The sequence below is a fragment of the Bufo bufo genome, chromosome 5 (assembly GCF_905171765.1).
Source record: "Bufo bufo chromosome 5, aBufBuf1.1, whole genome shotgun sequence".
In the NCBI taxonomy this organism is placed as follows: domain Eukaryota; kingdom Metazoa; phylum Chordata; class Amphibia; order Anura; family Bufonidae; genus Bufo; species Bufo bufo.
The window spans coordinates 457626207-457632206 of NC_053393.1; positions in this window are offsets into that span (position 1 = coordinate 457626207).

Sequence of the window (6000 nt, forward strand, 5' to 3'; positions counted from 1 at the left end):
TGAATTAGCAGGCGGAAAAGGCTTTCTCTGCTCTGAAGTCGACCCTGTGTGGGTGACTGGTGTTGGTTACGCCCGACTTCAAGAGGGAGTTTGTGTTACAGACAGATGCCTCTGAAGTAGGCCTCGGAGCTGTACTCTCTCAGGACATCAATGGGGAAGAGCATCCCATTGTTATCCTGAGCCGCAAACTTACCCCAGCCGAGACTAGGTGCAGTATAGTGGAGAGAGAGTGCTTGGCTATCAAGTGGCCACTCGAGTCTCTCCGCTATTATCTGTTGAAAAGAAAGTTCCGTCTGGTACCTGACCACTCCCCTTTCAAGTGGATGAGCCAAGCCAAAGAGAGGAATGCTCGGGTCACCAGGTGTTTTTTGTCTCTACAGAACTTTAAGTTTTCCGTTGAACATAGGCAGGCAGCTAAAAGGGAAATGCAGATGCCCTGTCCCGGGTACACTGTCTGGCGGGTGTTCACCCCCTCAGGGTTGAACAAAGTGGGGAGGTACAGTGGGATGCGAAAGTTTGGGCAACCTTGTTAATCGTCATGATTTTCCTGTATAAATCGTTGGTTGTTACGATAAAAAATGGCAGTTAAATATATCATATAGGAGACACACACAGTGATATTTGAGAAGTGAAATGAAGTTTATTGGATTTACAGAAAGTGTGCTATAATTGTTTAAACAAAATTAGGCAGGTGCATAAATTTGGGCACCACAAAAAAGAAATGAAATCAATATTTAGTAGATCCTCCTTTTGCAGAAATTACAGCCTCTAAACGCTTCCTGTAGGTTCCAATGAGAGTCTGGATTCTGGTTGAAGGTATTTTGGACCATTTCTCTTTACAAAAAATCTTTAGTTCATTCAGGTTTGATGGCTTCCGAGCATGGACAGCTCTCTTTAAGTCACACCACAGATTTTCAATTATTTTCAGGTCTGGGGACTGAGATGGCCATTCCAGAACGTTGTACTTCTTCCTCTGCATAAATGCCTTAGTGGATTTTGAGCAGTGTTTAGGGTCGTTGTCTTGTTGAAAGATCCAGCCCCGGCGCAGCTTCAGCTTTGTCACTGATTTCTGGATATTGGTCTCCAGAATCTGCTGATACTGAGTGGAATCCATGCGTCCCTCAACTTTGACAAGATTCCCAATCCCAGCACTGGCCACACAGCGCCACAGCATGATGGAACCACCACCATATTTTACTGTAGGTAGCAGGTGTTTTTCTTGGAATGCTGTGTTCTTTTTCCTCCATGCATAACGCCCCTTGTTATGGCCAAATAACTAAATTTTTGTTTCATCAGTCCACAGCACCTTATTCCAAAATGAAGCTGGCTTGTCCAAATGTGCTTTAGCCCACCTCAAGCGGCACTTTTTGTGCTGTGGGCGGAGAAAAGGCTTCCTCTGCATCACTCTCGCATACAGCATCTCCTTGTGTAAAGTGCGTCGAATGGTTGAACGATGCACAGTGACTCCATCTGCAGCAAGATGATGTTGTAGGTCTTTGGTGCTGGTCTGTGGGTTGACTCTGACTGTTCTCACCATTCGTCGCTTCTGTCTATCCGAGATTTTTTTTGGTCTGCCACTTCGAGCCTTTACTTGAACTGAGCCTGTGGTCTTCCATTTCCTCAATATGTTCCTAACTGTGGAAACAGACAGCTGAAATCTCTGAGACAGCTTTCTGTATCCTTCCCCTAAACCATGATGGTGAACAATCTTTGTCTTCAGGTCATTTGAGAGTTGTTTTGAGACCCCCATGTTGCTACTCTTCAGAGAAAATTAAAAGAGGAGGGAAACTTACAATTGACCCCGTTAAATACTCTTTCTCATAATTGGATTCACCTGTGTATGTAGGTCAGGGGTCACTGAGCTTACCAAGCCAATTTGAGTTCCAATAATTAGTTCTAAAGGTTTTGGAATCAATAAAATGACAACAGTGCCCAAATTTATGCACCTGCCTAATTTTGTTTAAACAATTATAGCACACTTTCTGTAAATCCAATAAACTTCCTTTCACTTATCAAATATCACTAGTGTGTGTGTCTCCTATATGATATATTTAACTGACATTTTTTATCGTAACAACCAACGATTTATACAGGAAAATCATGACGATTGACAAGGTTGCCCAAACTTTCACATCCCACTGTATGTAGGAAAGCGCAAGGGGCCGTCATTGACGGAAGATATTTGTCACCGAGGGTTCCTGATCTCGGTGAGGTATGAGCCGGTAATTTTAAGTGTCTGCGGCAGCTAGTGCTGACTGACACTATTGGTTATTTAGTGTGGCTGTAAAGCCGATCCGGGCCGGCTCTTACTGGGAGCAGCCAAAGTGCAGGGTGGGTGGCTGTTCCCCACGTTCCAAGCCGGGTTTTGGTTAGGGAAATAAAACCCAGCCAGCAGTCTCAGCTGTGTGGATTATCCTCCATCTGACAGTGGAGCTTTGCCAGTCTCTGTGTTGGAGCCTGAGAGTTTGGGCCGGGATTACAGCCTGCTATCTTGTTTGGATGAAAGCACATGGACTTCTGTTTCACCCAAGGACTTATGTGTTGCTGCCTGGTGTGAACAAACACCAGACTCAAGGTGACAGTTTTTTCCTTGAAACTGACTTTTTGTTGTCACTTTACTTATGTGTGAATAAAACACTGAACTGTTTAAGTTAAAGACGTTGTCGTTGCCTCTGTACTGCGTCCGCAAGCCTGTCTACCAGAGCAAATCCCCACAGTACCTTCATCGGGGAGAAGTGCTGAGTCGGAAAGAAGTGACTCTAGCTCTGGTAGGTGAGGCTGTTTGGACCCTGGCAGTTACTGCCAGCGCAGAAGAGGTGCCGACCTCAGAATGGAATGGACCAAATGGAGATAGATGTGAAGGCTCTCAGTTCAGACCACTTGCGAGCAGTTGAAACCATGCTGTGGGAGAATCAGACTGCGTTTGCCCGCCATGCCGATGACTTTGGCTGCACAGATGCTATCACGCATGAGATACCGACGGGGGACACTCCTTCAATTCGGGAGAGATATCAGCAGATTCCGCCCAAGTTGTACCAGGAAGTGAAGACATTGTTGAAACAGATGATAGATTCCGGAGTGGTGCAGGGTAGCCAGAGCCCACCCTGGATCTAGCAAGCGGGTACTGGCAGGTACCGGTGGCAGAGCAGTCATACTCCCCATGGGACTATTTGAATTCAACAGGATGCCATTTGGGCTGTCAAATGCCCCGGGCACCTTCCAGCGGCTGATGGAGAGATGTCTGGGAGACCTGAATTTTGAAGCCACTCTGATATACCTGGACAATATCATTGTGTACTCCACTACTTTTCAAGAACATGTGAATCGACTAGGACATGTACTCGAGTGACTGTGATCCCATGGCCTGAAGGTAAAGCCAAGGAAGTGTCATCTCTTAAAGAGGAAGATCGAGTACTTGGGACACCGTAAGGCCCAAGTGCTGCCATCCCAAAACAAAGTGGCTGAGATACGAGAATGGCTAGTGCCCAGAACGCTGCAGGAGTTGAAGGCCTTCCTTGGACTGACCGGGTACTACCGGCGGTTGATCAAAGACTACGCAAAGATAGCAAGCCCTCTGAATAAGTTGTTGAGAGGAACAGCTGGAAGACCCAAAGGGCAAAGTGTTCCCTGGGGACAGAAGCAGGAGGTGGCCTTCCAGGCCCTGAAAGAAGCCCTGACATCGGCCCCCATCTTGGATTATACCGACTTCGACAAACTGTTCCTCTTATCTACTGATGGAAGTCTCTACTGTATCAGGAGCCAGATGACACCTTCCCCCACGTACCAGACCAAGACAAGCAGCTACCTCGTGGAAGAATGTGACATGACTGATCTATGCCCAGCTATCTACAGAACTGTAAGTGTGCACCGGTGTTAACCTGAGATAAGGCATAGAGCAGGAATTTTTAGCCAGAGCGTTGTAGCAACGTGCCCTGAGTAGCAGGGTTCAGACAGGAAAATATCAGAGGAGAGTAGCCTGTATTTTCTTGTTTGCTGGTTGGAGCGCATTTAATATATCAAGGATCAGTTACCCTTCTTGTAAATTTGGGTAAACTTGATAACATTGTTCCTGTCTTTTGTCGATTGCGCCCCCTGGTGCATCGGCACAAAACTGTTAAACCGATTTTCCGGACATTATATTTTGTTATTTAATAAAGCCGGTATCTGCTTCAGCCTCCTAGTCTGCTGTACTGTATTTGAAGATCACGGGAGTACTGAGGTTACCTTAACACTTAGCTTTTAATAATGATATTTAATATAATAAGCCCATAAACAATTGTCAAATTAAAAACATGCATGCACCAGTGACCATGCAACACCGAATGGTGAAGGTATAGGCAAATGTAGGATATTAACAAATGCTATGAGGGCGAGTTAGAAGAATAGGGATATAAATCAAGAGGGAGACAGATACTGGGTCTCTTCCCCTATATCTCCCTATGTTCTAACTCAAATTCAAACCCTGTCTGTATGTCCTTGAGTGTCCCTTATAAATAGCGGCGATGACTGCCCAGCTTCGTCAGGGGAGTAACACACAGCGGGGGTACACACACAAGTATGCCCAGAACACTCGTCCCGACGCGTTTCAATGACCAAGTCATAAGCCAAATCATCAGGGGACAGATAAATCCATAGGTCCCCGGTGTCATTCCTAATCCAGATGCCGGCCCCCAGCCCATAATCCCTCTCAGTTGATACACACGCCAACCTCACTGTGCGGCATCGCGGCACCTGTGTATCATTGCAAATTGCAGCATTTGCCCCATAAGATGCACTGCTATTTTTGCTCCACTTTTGGGGGGGGAAAGGGCATCTTATAGGGCGAAAAATACGGTAATTATGTTGTGGCTGGAGGTATATTAGACGATGATTAGATATCATTTTACTCCAGTGGACTACAGGCCCCAAAAATAATTCATTCACCGTGCAGAAAAGAACAAATGATAATGTGGCTGGAAGTACATTAGGCGGTCACCGTATAACAATTTTACTGTTGGCCAGTTAGATTACAGGTCCTAAAAATTATGCATTCACCGTACATAAATGATCAAGTGATTATGTGGCTGGAGGTTTATTAGACGGTCGGTCAATGGATATAAATTTTACTGCAGGCCAGTACAAATAGATGTCAAATACATATGTTTAATAGAACAAAAATATATAATTGGATTAAAACCATGGCTAAAGAAATCCCCCCTCTTGAAAAGACCCCAAATGTTATTAGTTGAAATTCTATAACACGTGGTTGTCACAGGTCCCAAACATTAGGCTTTCACTGGACAGAAAAGAACAAGTAATTATGTGGCTGGAGGTATATTAGAAGTTCATTCAATATCAATTTTTCTGCAGGCCAGTGTAGTACAGGCCCCAAACATTAGGCATTCACTGGACAGGAAAGAACAATTGATAATGTGGATGGAGGTACTGTACATTAGGCGGTCACCGACTCACCGTATAACAATTTTACTGTTGGCCAGTTAGATTACAGGCCCCAAAAATTATGCATTCCACCATACATAAAAGATCAAGTGATTATGTGGCCGGAGGTATATTAGACGGTCAATGGATATCAATTTTACTGCAGGCCAGTGGACTACAGGCCCCAAAAATTATTCATTCACCAAACAGAAATTATATTATAGGTATATCACAACCACTGCCTCAATCTGATTTTTTGGGGGGCAAGTGGTATATCACACCAGTTGCATTTAGTTGTTCCAATGACGTTTGTCCCTCTGTATAGCTACAGTATCTCAGCAGAACCGCACACAAATTCTGCACAATACAAATGCACTATATAGAAATTATATTATAGGTATATCACACCCCTGCCTCAATCAGATTTTCTTAGGGGCAACTGGTATATCACACCAGTTGCAATTAGTTGTTCCAATGGAGTTTGTCCCTCTGTATAGCTGCAGTATCTAAACAGTACTGCACACAAATGCTGCACAATACAAATGCACTATATAGAAATTAGATTATGGTATATCACAATCA